The sequence below is a fragment of the Salvia miltiorrhiza genome, chromosome 8 (assembly GCF_028751815.1).
Source record: "Salvia miltiorrhiza cultivar Shanhuang (shh) chromosome 8, IMPLAD_Smil_shh, whole genome shotgun sequence".
NCBI lineage: Eukaryota > Viridiplantae > Streptophyta > Magnoliopsida > Lamiales > Lamiaceae > Salvia > Salvia miltiorrhiza.
Genome location: NC_080394.1, coordinates 55,220,694 through 55,240,893, shown reverse-complemented (window position 1 = coordinate 55,240,893; position 20,200 = coordinate 55,220,694). Strand labels below are relative to the sequence as shown.

Below are 20,200 nucleotides of genomic sequence, written 5' to 3'. Positions count from 1 at the left end.
TGACTGACAAGTCATCCCAGTGAAGCTCACAGTCTTGCAATATCAACTTCCTGAGTGAGCGCGGGAACTTGAGGTTCTGCACCAAATCATCCCGATCTGGCACTCTATGGAAACAGCAGCTTAGTGATTCCAGCTCGGCAAAGTAACCAACATGATCGATGCAGTACCAAGAATTATTCTGACCTTCCCCTGAGAAATCATCGTAAAAGATTCCAAGCTTCCTAATGTTTGGCATTCTCTTACAGACCTCTTCACTACAGTTGAAATCCAGTGCCGTTCTGAGTGTTTGTAGGTTTCGTAGAACAACGAGATCATCATCATCACTTGCTGGAGGTTCAGGCAGGCGAATCCTGTTGAAACAAAGATGCCTAAGTTGTGGCATCTCCCAAATTTCAGATGGTGCAACAACTTCCTCAATGTTTCCTTCCATTATTAACGTCTGCACATTCCACAGCAGAGATATAGATGAAGGAAGCTCGTAAGTCTGGATCCAACCAATCGGGGCACATATTGTCACGACCGGCCTTAATTAGGGATAATTAAGCCGGGAAATCATGACTGGGGAAGGGAAATTAAGAAGCGGGTTGAGAAAGGGGCGCATAAAAGAATACTCAAAGGACTTGAATACGCGTGAAATATTCCTTAAAAAGGAAAAAGGCATAGGTCGCATAAAAAGGGTACTCAAAGAACTTGTATACGCGTTATATTCCTTAAAAGGAAAAAGGCATCATTAGGGGCTTGGCTAAAACATTATCAGAGTTTGCAACGGAAGGCGTAACTGAAATAATCAGTGTTTACAGCGGAAAACATAACTGTGATACATGTATGAAGACATGTATCCTTTCTGAGCCTACTTTAAGTTCGACAAAAACTCCACTCAGCAACACTTCATCGCCCATCACAACTCAACCTGCACAAACATAAACATACGAAGGGCTGAGTACAAGAGTACTCAGTGGGCAGTGCCAAGCATATAACATAATATCAACAACAAAACACAACTTCGCATAAGAGGCATAAGTTTCTTTCAAATCCTTTGCTCATTAAACATTTCCATATTCATAAATAGCATAAGGGCATTCTTCATCATCAATCTTCATTAACAAACATCGTGTCGTGGAGAAGGCCTTCCCCAACGAACACGGGCATCGCACCGTGAAGGGGGCCTCCCTCAGCGGTCACGGCATCGTACTATTGAGGGAGGCCTCCCCCAATAGACGTTGTAATACTGGCATACTGGCATACTGCATACTGGCATCGCGCCGCTAGGGAGGCCTCCCTAAGCGGACATGGGCATCGCGCCGTGAGGAAGGCCCTTCTCAGCGGACACGGCATCGTACTGTTGAGGGAGGCCTCCCCCAACAGACGCAAGCATCAAACATAAGCATAAACTTATCAGCATAAAGCATTCAAGCGTAAATAAGCGTAATCAAGCGTAAATTACATAGGCGTAAATCATTTAACGTGCAGCATAATAAAGCTTAACTCATTTAAGCGTAATAAAGCATACCACACTTGAAGATCCAATTTGCATTTTAAAAGCATAACACTTGCATAACATTTTATTTACGCGTAAGAAATTGCCCACCTGATAGCAAAGTTTTGCTAAGGTACTGTGACTTCTTGAATAGTTCTTACTCTCGCGCTTGACCTTAATCATGAGAATGTAAAATAAGACATTGCCTCGAGGAAAATTCTCAATTAATGAGAAAGCGTAATTAACTATGCATGAATCTGGTATGCATGAACTAATCTTTTGAGCGATAATTGGGAATTCTACTATTAATCCTCATTAATAGATTTAGCTAATTCTCGTCTAGCGCGGTCAAATAAAACTGTGATTCTTCCTTCCTCATCGGAATATTCTAGTCGTGAAATAAACCTCGCATTTGTACTTGATTGAAAAATGACTAACTCGGCTTTAAACGAGGTGTGACATTGTAGAAATTATCGAGCTTTTCGATAGAAACATCATTACTAGCGTAACCTCAAATAATTAATAGGCTCAAAAGAGAGTAGTCAATTAATTAAATAAACCAGTGGCTTAAATGAAATAAACAATAATGGCTTGCTTTAAAGTCGGAAGTCCAAAAACATTAATTAATAAACTGGGCGGCTCATTACTGATAAATAATTGGGCTCCATCAAAAATTGATACTGCTAGGCTTAGCTCAAAGGAGTAACTTCAGCTCAAGCTTTTAAAAAAAATTAAAGCCCAACTTAAAAAGTCTTCGACCCAAAACAATTAAAATAGGGGTCCAAATAATAATTAATGTGGACTGAAAAGAATTAATCTTAGCCCAAAAAGGCAATTTAATCGGCCAAAATGATGAATTATACTGGCCCAACGAAATATAAATGGGACTAGAATAATAGCCCATCATAAAATATGCATCAGCCCAACTCCTTAAAAAAAATTCGAGCCCAATGTAATGGCCCAACAGTTCAACTCAAAGCCCATTTGAATTTAATAGTGAGGCCCAAGTCATTAAAATTGTGAAGTCCAAAATAAATAAAAGAAGAGCCCAACAATTAAAATAGAAAGCCCAATATCAAACAAAAGAGGAGCCCATTCCAAAATAAAAGAATGGCCCAAGAAAAGGCCCAATTCTCTTCCTTCTACACCCAACTCTCGGTCTTCACTCTCAAACGTGATTCTCATCTTTCTCTCTCTTTCATCGCAGACCCAAAAACGAGCCATGAAATCTGGAATGTCGCTGCTGCCGACTGGAGTTGCTGCTCTCGACCTTGCTCTCTGTTTCTCTACTCCCAAGTCATCTCCCCCTCTCAATCTATGGAGCGGAGGAAAATCCTTACTCCTAATTCAGAAATCGCCTCAGCTCGACCCCGCTCTACTATGAAATTCCGGCGAGCAGGAGAGTGTCGCCCTCATCGATTCTCCGATGAGTAGTAAATCAGGGTAGGGCGGCGTCCGCTGCTCTCCTCTTTCACTCGCGTACACGAACGAGGGAAAGGCCGAGTTCTCGGTCCTCTTAGCTTAGACGAGAGAGTCACCGCCGTGGTTCGACGCCGTTGCGTCTCCCTGGCCCCCTTCCTCTTCCGTGCGGTTAGCGTCGAGGTCAAGCCGTCATCTATCCCCGTTTAAATGAAACAGGTACCCGAATAAGCCTCCCTCCCCTTCTAAATGCTAAGTTCAATATTTAAGTATATGTGAAGTCTTGGTTTTTGCTACTGATTTGTGAGAGTTTTCTCATTGCCTTTATCTCAAGTGGAGAAATATATATGTAATATTTGATTTCTGTATTATGCTTAGTCCCCTTAAGCATATAATCATTTGTATACTGAACGTGTGACTTGTTGGCTCCAAAAGCATATATACCCGTTTACACTTCTATATTCCTACTCAAACATGTGTCTGATGGTATGATGAGAAGATAGCTGAAATGCATTTTATAGTATTTACCTGCTATGCTTGGTGTTCGTTAGCTGTTTGTTGCTATTGAATTCAATGAGAAATTTAGGCTTGTAATTGATGTTGGCTGCTGTGGTGTTTGAATCGGTGGATAGAAACTGAAATAAATTGCTTATTTGCTTAACAATTGCAGGATGAACTTAATCAAAGGAGAAGAAAGCATTGAAGCCAAGCATTACCTTGAGAGCTTCGGCTGAAACGAACTGGAATTGGTCCTCTGAACTTTCGGATGAAATTAAAATGAAAGTGAATATTGCATTTGTTGGGTGGGGAGCAAGTGGTGGTGGAGTTGATAGTTAAAGGATTGGAGATATTGGAGATAGTGGTGGTGGTTGGCTGATGCGTCTTCGACTTTTGGGCCATTTGGCCCTCTTTTTTCCTTTATTTGTGTCAGTTCAGGTCTGTCCAGGGGGAAAACAAAGTTGTGGAAGAAGGAAGGTCAGTAGAGCGGAAACGGAAGAAATGCGGTCAGAATGGGCATTACCGAGCCCAGAATGCCAAATCATGTTTGCCAGCATGGAGCTTCGGCCAACAAGTACCTCTCCAATCCAACTTGGAGCATGGGAACCTGGAGTAACCATCTGGTATGAGCCACACCGATAAGAGCAGTCAGTCTGATCGTTACCAGAGGAAGCAGACAGCCAGAGCCATAAAAGGAAGGTCAATCTTGGAAATCTCGAAGCGAGTGGAAGAAAGAAGAAGAGACTAGAAGGACCGAAGGGATGGGAAAGGTTGACTAAGTTTGCAGCTGGACGCCATCTTCAATCAGGATCAATCAAAGATCGAGCTAATTAAGGAAAGAAGATCCCGGCGAAGATTTGGAACCGGCGCAGCTAGGGTTAGGTCTCTACCATCCGGCAGTATAAAAGAAGAACAGTGTGCAGCATGCACAACTCTTAGCACCCCGAACATTTTACTCTTCCTCAGTTATTGCTTTTATTCGCCGCGTGTGGCATTCGAAAAACACTTTACATTTCCGTACTTAAATTCCGTCGTGTTGTTACTTTTGGACAAGTTCGAAGGCTTGAAGCCTAGGTATTATTTTATCTATTTCAGTATTTCATTTCGCTCCATCATGAGTTTAATTCTTTTTGCATCTATGAATTTTATTATGTGTGAGTAATCCTTTAGGTGAGGTTTTAGGGGTGGAAATAATTGTTGTTAACATGTAAATATTCGTGAGGCACTTGCTCTTTCGATTGAATTTCGTGGTTCCGGAAGGATCTGTTCGACATCATGGGCAGAAGAGGCCTAACGGGAGACCCTCGTTCGGTAAAACGCTGTCCGTGTCAAGCAAAGGCCAGGGTGTACCGAGGAATAACAACCGGTATACCAGAGACCGAGTAGCTGAGCAATGTCAACAAAAGGCGTTGTAGATCTGAAAGGTGGGGAAAGGATTGATGGGATACACTGTCCTTCCTCAATCTTGGGCTTCTCTAGAAAATATCCATCAACTGTGACGAGGCATAAAGCCATGGTTATCAAACGAGGAAAGCAATCTTGGCGCCGTAGCATGTCTATGACTGGTCGGTCGACAAGGCCGGAAATAGTTGAGTCCAGGAGGCATGTGTCACTCTAGTGCGGAGTTGGGGACCTCGGGAGAGAAGGTTGATGAGGGTCATACTTGGTGAGTAACGGGTATGACTACTATCTAAGGAGGAGTGAAGCACTGCCTTGTGACCGGGGATTGAGTGACCTTCGGACCAAGTGACCACAATGAGATCAACCATCCTATATGTGAAGTGTAAACCCTTGAAACGCCCCGATGTCTTTGGGCCACGCCTTGGGTTTGCATGGATCATAAACGGATCATCAGTGTGCCTATGACCGAAACGAATGTTAACAACAGTTATGACCTAACCGAATAACCTCACCCCTTGTTATTATTGATCTTGTTTATTATTTGTGCAGAATATACAGATTGAGAATTGTGACACCTCAGTTTGTCGTTGGAGAACAAAGTGGTTCTTCACTCCCTGTGGGATTCGACCCTGCGCTTACCGCTAAGACTAAGTTCTTATCGTAAGAAGTAGGAGCGTGTATTGTCCGTACTGGGCTTACACAGGTATTTTGTCCGCACCGCACGACGGGTGCGTGTCAAAATTGGCGCCGTTGCCGGGGAGTGACGCGCAGCAATTTTGTTCTCTCCTCATTCCATCTTCCGCTACTGGTGTATGCGTGGAACTCGTAGAGCTGTAAGAGCATTGGTGTTTGACCCCGATATTGATCGAACAGAAAGACGACTACGCGCAGAAGCACGAATAGCGAGACGCGAAGCTATGGCAGAAGCCGAACAAGCAGATGTCGTACCGGAGCAGACCCTCAGACAGTTGGCATATCCAACTAACCTCAACTTGAGGCCGAACGGAATCACTTTACCCGCCAATCCGTTCGCACCTCGTCGGTATGACATGAAGCCATCATTGCTTCAGATCTTACCGAAGTTCAATGGATATCAAGGAGATGATCCTCATACTCATCTCCAAGATTTTGAGATGACAATCATGCACCAATCAAATGACGAGCAGCAAGAGTATGTCAAGTTAATACTTTTCCCTTTTACCTTGGTGGACAATGCAAGAAGATGGCTGTATGACCTACCAGAGGGGAGTGTCACTACATGGGCACAACTGCAACAGGCCTTCTTGGAAGAATTCTTCCCAGCAGCACGAGTGGAGCGGATGCGATGGGATATCCGCAGCATCAGGCAAGATGGGCTAGAATCCTTCTACGAATACTGGACGAGATTCAAAAGAATGTTAAGCAATTGCCCCCATCACCAGATCTCCCCAAAAGATCAGGTGGAGAGTTTTGTAAAGGGCATGCGGAGGAATGATCGCAGTCTGGTACTAGCAGCTTGTAATGGGTCATTGATGAGCAAAACCCCGTTGGAAGTCTTCCAACTGTTGGGCACCATGGCAGAGGAATCGCGTGATGAAGGGCATGAAAGGAATCTGGAGAAGCCAAGGAAAGCTGAAGAAAAAGGGGAGATGTCTAATTTGGAGAAAACGATGGAGAAGAGCATGAATGAACTCAAAGAACTTCTGTCGGGTTTGACTATACCGAAGAAGATTCGCCAGTGTGGCCTTTGCGATGCCACTGGACACCAATCTGAAAATTGTCCAAATTTTGGTGAAGATATTGTTGATGTCAATGCCATCGGAGGACATGATGGGAATCCATGAAAGTACGATCCTTATGCAAATACTTACAATCCGGGGTGGAGGGATCACCCCAACTTTCGGTGGAAGCAAGATGGTTAGCCCCAGCAGCAGAACAATATGGGCGTACCAATGCAACGTCCTCAGTATAATCAGAACCAGCATCAACAACAGTACCAGTTAGGACCACCTCAACATCACAACCAGAATCAGCAACAACCTCCTTACCAACCCCCACATCGGAGAGCACCTTGGGAGGAAGCAATTGAAAGCATGGCTAAGGAGAGCGAGAAGTTTCGCAATGAAATTCGAGCCGGCATGAACCAAACTAACCAGCAAATTAGTCATTTGACTAAGGCAGTGGCCAAACTAGAGGAGAACGCTGGTAAACTTCCAGCCATGGGAATCAACCCCAGAGAGCATGCCCAAGTGGTGTTAACCGAATTTCCTGAGGGGGAAGAAAAGGAGGAAGAATTATTAGCGGAGGCTGAATTGCTTCGAGGAGGCTGGAATAAGAACGGAAAAGGTCCAACTGATGAACAAGCTGGAGGTAGCGACCCAACCGAAGCACCTTACCCAGGACGCCTGAAACAGAAAGCAAGAGAGAAAGAAGCAAGTGAAATGATGAAGATGTTTCAAAAGGTTGAGTTGAGCGTACCTTTACTCGATGCCATCAGGCAAATTCCTAAATATGCTAAATTCTTGAAAGACCTTTGTTCAAGAAAAGTCAAAATGGAGGAAGAGGTCCGCTACGTGATGGGAGAAAGTGTCTCGGCGGTGATCCAACGGAAGCTCCCCACTAAGCGAAAGGATCCAGGGATGTTTACCATTCCATGCAACATAGGAGGAACCAACATGGACAAGGCAATGATGGATCTAGGGGCCTCCATTAATGTGATGCCATTGGCTGTGTACAAGAGATTGAATGTTGGCGAGATGAGGAACACCCGTGTGGTCATACAGTTGGCTGACAGGTCCAACGCTTACCCTGAAGGAGTAGTGGAGGACGTACTGATCAAGGTTGGAGATTTGATTTTCCCAGCAGACTTCTATGTTCTGGATACCGGACCTGAAACTGGAGAGAATGCCATACTATTGGGAAGGCCGTTCATGATGACTGCCGGAACCAAGATCGATATGAAAACCGGAATATTAACATGTGAGTTTGACGGAGTTCAAGTGGAATTCAATATCTATGAGACCATGAAGAGGAAACAAGCAATGGAGACGGTGGACATGATCGATGTATTCGAACCTTTGGTGCAAGAACAAGGAATCACTTTCGGTTCCAGGGATACCACAGAGAAGGTGATTCAGTATGGTCTAACGGATCGGGATGCCGAGCATATGGAGGGCGATGAAATGAAGGAAGCTATCATGGAGCTCTACTCCCTCAGAGAAAGCACCTTGGAAGCCGAGGTGGAGGTGGACCAGAAGATCAAGGGATTAATCCAGGAAGTCTATCTAGCTGGAGGAGCAGAGACAAGCAAACCGGAGTTATTGGCTCGGTATGGGCAGAACGAAAAGCTGCTACCTTCAATCCAGAAAGCACCCATTTTGGAGCTCAAACAATTACCTAAGCATTTACAATATGCTTATCTGGGACCAGAAGAGACGCTACCAGTCATCATCAGTTCTGATCTAACTGTCGTACAGCAAGAGCGATTGGTCAGAGTATTACGAGAAAACAGGGAAGCCATCGGTTGGACCCTAGCTGATATTAAAGGCATCAGTCCTACGGAGTGCATGCATCACATTTACCTTGAAGAGGGAGCCAAACCCGTTCGGGACTCTCAAAGGAAGATGAACCCGGTCATGAAAGAGGTAGTGCTGAAAGAAATTCTCAAGCTGTTGGAATTGGGAATCATCTACCCCATATCCGATAGCCAATGGGTGAGTCCAGTCCATGTCGTACCGAAGAAGTCAGGGATACAGGTTGTAGAGAATGATCAAGGCGAGCTTGTGCCCACCCGTTTGCAAACTGGATGGAGAGTTTGCATTGATTATAGGAAGCTGAATGATGCAACCAGGAAGGACCACTTTCCACTGCCCTTTATCGACCAGATGTTGGAAAGGTTGGCCGGTAACGCCTATTACTGTTTTCTAGACGGATACTCCGGATACATGCAAATTTTTGTGGCACATGAGGACCAGGAGAAAACCACTTTCACCTGCGTATTTGGGACATTCGCATACCGGAGAATGCCGTTCGGACTCTGCAACGCACCGAGAACTTTTCAACGGTGTATGATGAGCATCTTCTCCGACCTATTGGAGAATTGCATTGAAGTCTTCATGGACGATTTCACTGTGTATGGTAGCTCTTTCGACACATGTTTAAAACACCTAGAACTCGTCTTGAAAAGATGTGTGGAGAAGAGCTTGGTCCTCAATTATGAAAAATGTCATTTTATGGTGAGAGAAGGAATAGTGCTCGGGCACGTGATTTCAGAAAGGGGAATTGAAGTGGACAAGGCGAAAGTTGATTCCATCGCCAAATTACCCTACCCGACAACCGTAAAGCACATACGGGCATTCCTCGGCCATGCAGGCTTCTACCGGCGATTTATCAAGGACTTCGCCAAGATTGCCCAGCCCATGACCAGACTTCTCCAACAAGACATGCCGTTTGAGTTCGACGAGGATTGTAAGGAGGCATTCACAATTCTGAGAAGCAAGCTGGTGTCGGCCCCCATTATTCAACCTCCAGTATGGGATTTACCGTTCGAAATCATGTGTGATGCCAGCAACCATGCAGTTGGAGCAGTACTAGGACAGAAGAAAGGCAAGGAGAGTTGCGTGATCTAATACGCATCCAAAACACTGAATCCGGCACAGTCCAGCTATACCACTACTGAGAAAGAACTCCTGGCGGTGGTATTTACCATAGAGAAGTTTCGATCCTACCTTTTGGGAACGAAGGCGGTGGTCTACACGGATCATGCCGCGTTGAAGTACTTGATGGCCAAGAAGGAATCCAAACCTCGACTCATCAGGTGGATTTTGCTACTACAAGAGTTCAATATAGAGATAAGGGACAAGAAAGGAGCTGCAAACCTTGTGGCAGACCATTTGAGCAGGTTGCAACTGGAGGAGGATAACGGTATGCCCATTACCGATACGTTTCCAGACGAAAAACTTTATTCCATGAGCATCCTGGAGGATGAAGAAGAACTATGTGCTCTAACCAAGCAGGAGCCTTGGTATGCGGATATAGCTAACTATCTGATTACCAAAGAGTTGCCGTCGGGATTGTCAAGGTTCAAACAACGGAAGTTACTTGCGCAAGCACGCTACTATTACTGGGAGGACCCATATCTCTGGAAAATTGGAGCAGATCAAGTCATACGAAGATGCATACCTGAGGATGAGCATGCTCGAATAATGGACATGTGTCATGGAACGGCAAATAGCGGACACTTTGGAGGAAAGCGCACGGCCCACAGAATTTTGGAGAGTGGATTCTACTGGCCCACCATATTTGCGGACACAAGAAAATGGGTACAGAGCTGCCCGAAGTGCCAGATGACTGGAGGTATTACCGCAAAGGATGAAATGCCACAAGTCCCAATCATGCCGGTCGAAGTTTTCGACGTATGGGGGATTGACTTTATGGGACCCTTCCCAAAGTCAAAGAACTACGAATACATTCTGGTGGCAGTAGATTACGTATCAAAGTGGGTTGAAGCTAAAGCAACCACAAGTAATGATGCTCATACCGTGGCAGGTTTCCTGAAGGAGCAAGTGTTCGGGAGATATGGTATACCCAAAATTTTAATCAGTGACCAAGGGTCACATTTCTGCAATGCCATTATCAGAGCGCTAACCAAGAAAATGGGGGTGACACACAAGGTCACCACTGCATACCACCCCCAAGCAAATGGCCAGGCCGAGATTTCCAACAGGGAGATAAAGAGTATCCTGGAAAAGGTGGTGCACCCCAACCGTAAGGGCTGGAGTGACCATCTAGGTGATGCGTTATGGGCATACAGGACTGCTTTCAAGACACCCATTGGAATGTCCCCGTTTCGCCTACTTTATGGCAAAAGATGTCACTTACCCGTGGAAATTGAACACAAGGCGTACTGGGCAATCAAGCAAATCAACCTCAGTATGACCCTAGCTGGAGAAACAAGGAAACTGCAACTGAGTGAGTTGGAGGAACTGCGGTTGGAGGCTTACGACAATGCGGTGCTCTATAAGGAGCGAACCAGAAGGATCCATGATGCCAAGATCAGGAAGAAGGAATTCTTAGTGGGACAGAAGGTCCTACTCTTCAACTCACGTTTCAAGATGATGGCTGGAAAACTTCGCTCAAAATGGTCAGGACCATTCGTGATCAAAGAAATTTTTTCAAACGGAAGCATTGAAGTATATGATCACAATGGAGTTGATACATTCGTGGTGAATGGGCACCGCCTCAAGCCCTATCACGAGCTTGCTGAAATAGAAAAGGAGAAGGAGGAGTGCTACCTTCTCGACCCTGAGTACGAGTGAAGAGAGAAGGGAGGTCGAGCTCAAGACGGGAAACAAGAGCGCTTGCTGGGAGGCAACCCAGCGTGGTTATTTCGGTATGATCTATACCGAATTTTCTTTTCTTCTCTTTTCCTTTAAGTTGTTTGTTCTTTTTTTTTGTTTGGATGCACTAACTTGCAGATAAGACGGGCCGAGATAATGGGAAGGAGGCCAGAGGTTGATCCGAGCCCACTTTGCGTTGCAAAGTGTGTAGGTGGAGAGCTAGGGTTTGGAACGGTCTGGGAGAGGGCTTACGCAGGGAAATGACGCAAGCGTGTCAGGGGCAGGTGGCGATGTGACTGCAACCCTTCGGTTTCCGCAGAAAATTTGAATTTCAAATTTTGGCCATGATTTTTATTTCCTTAAAAATACTTTTTCTGCCATAACCGTCACACTTACCTTCTTCAAGGCCTCAACCCACGATTTTCTTCCCCACGAACCCTAACCTCCGATAACCGCTACACCACGATCACCACTCACCTCAAACCCTAAATTTCCATAATTACTGATCACCCTTCTTAAAGACCAACCTCGCCTCCGAAAATTCCACAAAATCCAAAAACTTCCACACAAATCCTAAATCTTCTTGAGCTCTGCAAATCACAATGGCGAAGACCAAAGGAACAGGCTCCGGAAACACCCAACCACCAAAGAAGAAAAGCACAAAACTTCCACCTCCAAAGCGCACCACAAGGCGAAGCGCTTCGGAGGAAACCTCCACCAAAATCACTGAAGATCCTTTGCTGAAAATCCAGACCGAAGACAGAGGGCGTGCCGAAGTCCTTCAACAAGAGGAGCAAGAAGTAGCAAAAACAGCCGCTGAGGCAACTCAACCGGGAGAAGGAGAGCCCGAGCTCACCCCTCTTGTGAAGAAATCAAAGAAGGGACAGGAGAGCAAAGCAACTCCGGCGCGATCAACTGTCGCGCCACCACCTGTTCAAACTCAACCGCAACCACAAATCCCGGAAACCTCCATGCAGGAAGGAAGGACAGCTTCCGAGGATACGAAAGAGGAAGAACAAGAAGAAGCGGATGAGGAGAAGAGCGAAGAAGAGAAGGTGGATGAGGAGGAGGCTGATGAAGCAGAGGAAGTTGAGGCAATTCAAGAGAAGGAAGTGGAAATCCCAACACCCCAGAGCAAGAAACCGGGAGATCACCCCTTGGTATTTTCTGGTGACTGAAGTGTTGGAGAATTTCGGAATAAAAGAGCGGGTGGAGGGATATTTCAAGAACATTGGTTGGGGAAAGATTCTGAAGTGGAATGTGCTGGCATTCAAGAACCTGTCGGAGGAGTTCATGAGCACGGTGGAATTCAAGCCAAAGGGAAATTACTCGGTTGAAACACCAGGTACCCTCCGCTTCCAATTGCGGGGAAAGATGTTCCCTCTGTCCATCAACGACTTGAACATCCACCTGGGGGTAATCGAGGACAAGGAAGTGTATGATGATGAGTACAGGCAAGCCGAGACCATGGCCCCACCGGAGTGGCGCATTCAGATTGACCAGTACTGGTCCCAACTCTCAACAGGGACCAGGTATGTGAAGAATATTAGCAAATCCAACGAACTCCGCGACCCAGCCTTGCAGATTTGCCATCGTTGGTTAGCCTATAACATCTATGGCCGGATTGAGGGATCCAACGTCGTCACGCAGCAAGAGCTCTTTGTGCTTTGGTGCATGGTGGAGAGAAAGAGGGTGAACTTTGGGTTCGCCGCTGCACTGCAATTTCAGTATGGGGTAACCCATACCAACAAGTATCTCTCCCTATGCCCACTGGTGACCATCTTGGCGAAGAAGCTTGCTAGTTTCGACGAGAAAGCCCCAGATGAGGCGGCTGTGGCAGAAACCCGACTCTTTGATATCGGGAGGCTTGTGCGGTGGCGGATTGTTGAGATGGATGAAGGAGGAGACTACCGTTTGGTCCAACCAGAAGGCAGCTCATTTCGCCCTGAACCGAAGATTGCACAGGAACAGGGAACGTCTCGCCAAATGAGTGGAGAGATTATCAAGCTGATGACCGAACTGAAGGAAGTCAAGGACGAGCTGATAATGTTGGGAGGAGAAGTGGCCACGCTGAGGGATACTGTGGAAGAAGGATTCAAAGCGATGGAAGCTTGCTTTAAGGAAATCAAAGAAATGATGGCTGTGGAGGCGAGATCCTCCGACCAAAATGACTAAGTACTTTCCCCTGAACTCTTAGGTTAGGTTTTATTTTATCTTTTGCTTTTTCTTGTTCTAGCGTCTGTTTTGTCTGTGTTAGAGTCGAGTCCACTTGCATTGTTGATGGTGAAAGATTGTGCATGCTGATTTCTATTCTGGTATGATTGGTGGATTGAGTATGAAATGCATGATGGTAGTTGTGAGGATATTGAGAATACCCCACCGGTGAGATCAGGGCCAAATTGAAAAATGCATGCTTGTGGTGAGAATTTGCTGTGGCTAGGAAATCTTGACTTTGTTTGAGGACTCAATTTTGCTAGTACATGACTTGTATGATTTGGGCACGATTCTTCGACTTAGGGCCCCAGACTATTCTTTGATGTGGAATGAAAATAATCCCTTGTATGCCAACTTGAGCCTAATTCATTCTTTCTTGAGCCATGTTGATGCTATATCTAGGAGAAAGAATCTATGAAGTGAATGAAATGGTGAACATGGAATTATAAGAAAGAAGAGAAATCTGGGCACAAAAGAAAAATTTGTGAATTAAAATGATTGCCCATCAGAAGAATAAAAAGGGAAATGAACCCCATTGAAGGCGGGGAAATTAAGGGTTGGTTACAGCTGTACTGAATATGTATACTGAGTAAGGGTGATACTGAAATTAACCACTAAACCATATACACCTCACCTTAGCTCCGTATGCCCCATTGCAACCCAACAAAGACCCTTTGATAAGTCATACTAGTGTGCTTAACTTGTAGTCTTCGATCAAATTCTTAGAGGAACTAGCACAGCAAATTATGAGTGTAAACACTTAGCCCGGTGCTTGAGCGAGAAGAGAGACTACCATCACACTTTATGCATAATCATTACTCTGGTTTGTGGTTTGACTGAACTGAATGATGCATGTTGGTATGATCTGACCCTGAAATTTATGCAAGATTTCGTGTCTCTTAGTTTTATTTCTTTTCTTTCACCCCTTTTCGTCCGTGTCTTCTGTGAATCCACCTACATACTTGAGGGCAAGTATGCTTTAAGTGTGTAGGTGTGATGCGTCTTCGACTTTTGGGCCATTTGGCCCTCTTTTTTCCTTTATTTGTGTCAGTTCAGGTCTGTCCAGGGGGAAAACAAAGTTGTGGAAGAAGGAAGGTCAGTAGAGCGGAAACGAAAGAAATGCGGTCAGAATGGGCATTACCGAGCCCAGAATGCCAAATCATGTTTGCCAGCATGGAGCTTCGGCCAACAAGTACCTCTCCAATCCAACTTGGAGCATGGGAACCTGGAGTAACCATCTGGTATGAGCCACACCGATAAGAGCAGTCAGTCTGATCGTTACCAGAGGAAGCAGACAGCCAGAGCCATAAAAGGAAGGTCAATCTTGGAAATCTCGAAGCGAGTGGAAGAAAGAAGAAGAGACTAGAAGGACCGAAGGGATGGGAAAGGTTGACTAAGTTTGCATCTGGACGCCATCTTCAATCAGGATCAATCAAAGATCGAGCTAATTAAGGAAAGAAGATCCCGACGAAGATTTGGAACCGGCGCAGCTAGGGTTAGGTCTCTACCATCCGACAGTATAAAAGAAGAACAGTGTGTAGCATGCACAACTCTTAGCACCCCGAACATTTTACTCTTCCTCAGTTATTGCTTTTATTCGCCGCGTGTGGCATTCGAAAAACACTTTACATTTCCGTACTTAAATTCCGTCGTGTTGTTACTTTTGGACAAGTTCGAAGGCTTGAAGCCTAGGTATTATTTTATCTATTTCAGTATTTCATTTCGCTCCATCATGAGTTTAATTCTTTTTGCATCTATGAATTTTATTATGTGTGAGTAATCCTTTAGGTGAGGTTTTAGGGGTGGAAATAATTGTTGTTAACATGTAAATATTCATAAGGCACTTGCTCTTTCGGTTGAATTTCGTGGTTCCGGAAGGATCTGTTCGACATCATGGGCAGAAGAGGCCTAACGGGAGACCCTCGTTCGGTAAAACGCTGTCCGTGTCAAGCAAAGGCCAGGGTGTACCGAGGAATAACAACCGGTATACCAGAGACCGAGTAGCTGAGCAATGTCAACAAAAGGCGTTGTAGATCTGAAAGGTGGGGAAAGGATTGATGGGATACACTGTCCTTCCTCAATCTTGGGCTTCTCTAGAAAATATCCATCAACTGTGACGAGGCATAAAGCCATGGTTATCAAACGAGGAAAGCAATCTCGGCGCCGTAGCATGTCTATGACTGGTCGGTCGACAAGGCCGGAAATAGTTGAGTCCAGGAGGCATGTGTCACTCTAGTGCGGAGTTGGGGACCTCGGGAGAGAAGGTTGATGAGGGTCATACTTGGTGAGTAACGGGTATGACTACTATCTAAGGAGGAGTGAAGCACTGCCTTGTGACCGGGGATTGAGTGACCTTCGGACCAAGTGACCACAATGAGATCAACCATCCTATATGTGAAGTGTAAACCCTTGAAACGCCCCGATGTCTTTGGGCCACGCCTTGGGTTTGCATGGATCATAAACGGATCATCAGTGTGCCTATGACCGAAACGAATGTTAACAACAGTTATGACCTAACCGAATAACCTCACCCCTTGTTATTATTGATCTTGTTTATTATTTGTGCAGAATATACAGATTGAGAATTGTGACACCTCAGTTTGTCGTTGGAGAACAAAGTGGTTCCTCACTCCCTGTGGGATTCGACCCTGCGCTTACCGCTAAGACTAAGTTCTTATCGTAAGAAGTAGGAGCGTGTATTGTCCGTACTGGGCTTACACAGGTATTTTGTCCGCACCGCACGACGGGTGCGTGTCATTGGCTGATGGAGGAAAGCAAAAGGTTGGAGTGGTGTTGGTGGAGTAAATACGTGTACATCATTAGCAAAAGATGGAAATAAAAATTTCATCTAAACTTTAATAGATAAAAAAAACTTTTGCTTTTGCTAATTGATTTGGTTGTCTTCTTGATTGATTATGTATATTTAATTGCGTTTTTGCAATCAAATACTGGCTTCTGCTCATTATTCGTGTATAAATTAAATACGTAGATTTAATTCACTTCACAAGCAATTTAATATCTAGATTAAATCCGTAGATTTAATCTGAGTTGGAGTCGGAATAATTCCTCGACTTCTAGTAGCACTAATAAAATATAAATGCTTCTGTTTTTCGATTAATAAATAACATGACTTTGCTAAGTCAGTTATAACTTGGAAATAATAATTATTGAATGACTCAATAATCCTCGTCGCGTTTTTCTCATACGTTATAAAAATATAACGCTAAAATAATAACTCCGTTTCTGATAAAAAAAATAAAAAAAATTAGGACCATAAATTGGATTTATATATAATAATTGCATTTACTAGTTTTAATCATAAATAAAAGAGCGGGCTACTACATACTACCCCTCTTAACAAATATTTCGTCCCGAAATTTGCATATCTCTGCTAAAACAGTTCAGGGTATTTTTCCTTCATCTTGTTTTCAAGCTCCCACGTAGTTTTTCTTGTCTGCGGTGTCTCCATAAGATTTTCACTGATGTGATTGAGGCTGATTTCGTAAGTGTCCACGTATTGCTGGCAAGGGGGTGTGGGTGTTCTTAATTGCTGAACCTCGTTGTCTGTTGGGGCATTGCGTGGAGTAGTGACCTTTTTGGCCACAATTGTAACAACCGTTAGTTCCAGCCCGACAGATACCCCTATGCATCTTACCGCAATTTGGGCAAGGTGAAATTCCTTTCTGACCTTGGTTACCTCCAGTTGGCTCGAGATTAGTCTGTGCCTCGTACCTTGGTTGAATAAACTGTTCGGCCCGTTCCTTTTCTTGCCACACTTTCTTACTAGTCTGATTGATATTGTCTTCGTTGTTGTCCCACTTGTGCTTCCCTTTGAGAGTATGTGAGGCTACTGGTGAATCATTTGGCGTTGAGATCAACGGTGGGGCTGACTTGTCTGACGGCATTGCAGCTTCAATGTCAAGTGCCCTGTTCAGAGAATCCGTGTATGAGAGTCCTCCGTGGCTTGTTAGTGCCATCTTAATTTCGTACCGTAGACCGGCACAAAATTTCTCTGCCATCTTCTCCTATGTGTCCACTTGTTGTGGAGCAAACCTAGACAGGTTGCAGAATTCCTTGTCGTATTCAACCACAGATTTCTTTCCTTGCTTCAACTCGTAGAACTCAGCTTCTTTCTTCTTCCTATAGCTTTTCGGAATATATTTATCATATAATCCTATCTTAAAATCTTCCCAAGTATAACTTGCCCATTGTTCAGGTGTCAAAATTTTTCGTCGTGCTTCCCACCAGAAGTCAGCCGATCCTGTTAGTTGGAATGAGACGCAAGATAGGCGTTCCTCATCAGTACAACGTAGAAAGTTGAAAATGCGTTCCATTGCACGCACCCAAATCTCAGCTTCAGCCGGTTCACTCGTTCCGTCAAACGTAGGTGGATTTTGCCTTAAAAAGAGTTCTTCGACTCTCCTAGTTGGGGGCGGAGGGGATGGGTTATGTCCTTGAGCATCTTGTGGTTCTTCGGGTACAGCGTTACGGTTTCTGCGATTGTTATTGTTTCTCGCAGGGCGTCCTCTCTTAGGTGGCATTCTGATAGCAAGGATGTGCCAATTAGTACACCCTAGCATAATCTAATACAAACCTCAAAAGAATTCTTGTAAATGTCAACTTAATATAACTTGTAAACAAGTCATGACTCCAATGACATCATTGATCATTGATGTAGTAAGCTTTAAGGGTCCTTAGCATCTCAAATCTATGAGTCATAACAATCCTTAAGCATATAATATCTCATCATCTAAATTGGATACTTAAGCATAAGTCATGGAGATTCATAGCGGCTATAAAATCATGAGCTTAAGAATTATTCTATACGTATCACTTATCTTGCTGCCTTCACTATAGCCACCAAAAGATACAATCTAATTTCTTCTATGTTTGCTTCTATGTTCTGTCGTAGTGGTGATCTCATATCTTAATAGCTCTATGTTCATATGAATTCATTCCATAGGCATACTTAATCGTGCTTGCGTAAATCATTTCATTCAATAACAACATTACATAGCTATTGACAGTTACTCACTTTGTTATTACGATAATTCTCACTTTTTGTAAACATTAACTCAAAACTTGGAAGAGCATACCATTTTGCATCGTTGAGTGTGATGCGATGAAGTGCTGAGCTTTGTCGATTGAACTCTAGACTCTTTAGTGATCCATTCTAAGTTTGGCTTAAATAAACTCTTAGGCTCAGAGCAAACGAACTGCTCTGATACCACTCTGTCACGACCGGCCTTAATTAGGGATAATTAAGCCGGGAAATCATGACTGGGGAAGGGAAATTAAGAAGCGGGTTGAGAAAGGGGCGCATAAAAGAATACTCAAAGGACTTGAATACGCGTGAAATATTCCTTAAAAAGGAAAAAGGCATAGGTCGCATAAAAAGGGTACTCAAAGAACTTGTATACGCGTTATATTCCTTAAAAGGAAAAAGGCATCATTAGGGGCTTGGCTAAAACATTATCAGAGTTTGCAACGGAAGGCGTAACTGAAATAATCAGTGTTTACAGCGGAAAACATAACTGTGATACATGTATGAAGACATGTATCCTTTCTGAGCCTACTTTAAGTTCGACAAAAACTCCACTCAGCAACACTTCATCGCCCATCACAACTCAACCTGCACAAACATAAACATACGAAGGGCTGAGTACAAGAGTACTCAGTGGGCAGTGCCAAGCATATAACATAATATCAACAACAAAACACAACTTCGCATAAGAGGCATAAGTTTCTTTCAAATCCTTTGCTCATTAAACATTTCCATATTCATAAATAGCATAAGGGCATTCTTCATCATCAATCTTCATTAACAAACATCGTGTCGTGGAGAAGGCCTTCCCCAACGAACACGGGCATCGCACCGTGAAGGGGGCCTCCCTCAGCGGTCACGGCATCGTACTATTGAGGGAGGCCTCCCCCAATAGACGCTGTAATACTGGCATACTGCATACTGGCATCGCGCCGCTAGGGAGGCCTCCCTAAGCGGACACGGGCATCGCGCCGTGAGGAAGGCCCTCCTCAGCGGACACGGCATCGTACTGTTGAGGGAGGCCTCCCCCAACAGACGCAAGCATCAAACATAAGCATAAACTTATCAGCATAAAGCATTCAAGCGTAAATAAGCGTAATCAAGCGTAAATTACATAGGCGTAAATCATTTAACGTGCAGCATAATAAAGCTTAACTCATTTAAGCGTAATAAAGCATACCACACTTGAAGATCCAATTTGCATTTTAAAAGCATAACACTTGCATAACATTTTATTTACGCGTAAGAAATTGCCCACCTGATAGCAAAGTTTTGCTAAGGTACTGTGACTTCTTGAATAGTTCTTACTCTCGCGCTTGACCTTAATCATGAGAATGTAAAATAAGACATTGCCTCGAGGAAAATTCTCAATTAATGAGAAAGCGTAATTAACTATGCATGAATCTGGTATGCATGAACTAATCTTTTGAGCGATAATTGGGAATTCTACTATTAATCCTCATTAATAGATTTAGCTAATTCTCGTCTAGCGCGGTCGAATAAAACTGTGATTCTTCCTTCCTCATCGGAATATTCTAGTCGTGAAATAAACCTCGCATTTGTACTTGATTGAAAAATGACTAACTCGGCTTTAAACGAGGTGTGACATTGTAGAAATTATCGAGCTTTTCGATAGAAACATCATTACTAGCGTAACCTCAAATAATTAATAGGCTCAAAAGAGAGTAGTCAATTAATTAAATAAACCAGTGGCTTAAATGAAATAAACAATAATGGCTTGCTTTAAAGTCGGAAGTCCAAAAACATTAATTAATAAACTGGGCGGCTCATTACTGATAAATAATTGGGCTCCATCAAAAATTGATACTG

At 44.0% G+C, this 20,200-nt stretch overlaps 1 long non-coding RNA gene across 1 annotated transcript; it reads right to left on the bottom strand.

The window, feature by feature from the left end:
- Window positions 1-18,726: 18,726 nt before the first annotated feature.
- LOC130999271 (uncharacterized) lies at window positions 18,727-20,200 on the bottom strand. Its single transcript, XR_009093464.1, has 2 exons — window positions 19,629-20,200; window positions 18,727-18,958 (listed from the first exon to the last, which is right to left on the bottom strand). It is a non-coding gene; the product is annotated as an uncharacterized LOC130999271 (long non-coding RNA).